Source organism: Sinocyclocheilus rhinocerous, unplaced genomic scaffold, assembly GCF_001515625.1.
Source record: "Sinocyclocheilus rhinocerous isolate Xijiao unplaced genomic scaffold, SAMN03320098_v1.1 scaffold4507, whole genome shotgun sequence".
NCBI lineage: Eukaryota > Metazoa > Chordata > Actinopteri > Cypriniformes > Cyprinidae > Sinocyclocheilus > Sinocyclocheilus rhinocerous.
The window spans coordinates 28,929-29,333 of NW_015624236.1; positions in this window are offsets into that span (position 1 = coordinate 28,929).

A 405-nucleotide genomic window follows, 5' to 3' on the forward strand; every position below is an offset into this window, starting at 1 on the left:
TTTTTAACTTTTTATTTATCAAAGAATCCTGAAAAAATATCAGAGGTCCCAAAAAAATATTAAGCAGCACAACTGTTTTCAACATTGATTATAAATCAGCATATTAGAATGATTTGTGAAGGATCATGTGACACTGAAGACTGGAGTAATGATGCTGAAAATTGCTTTGCTTCATAGGAATAAATTACATTATAAAGTATATTAAAATAGAACATTTTTATTTTAAATTGCAATAATATTTCACAATATTATTTTGTGAAATAATATTCAGTATTTTTATCAAATAGATAAAGCCTTGATGAGCATAAGAAACTTCTTCAATAAACATTATTGATCCCAAACTTTTGAATGGCAGTGTATTATACTGTAAAAAAAAAAAAGTTTTCTCAGGTAACCTAAAATGTA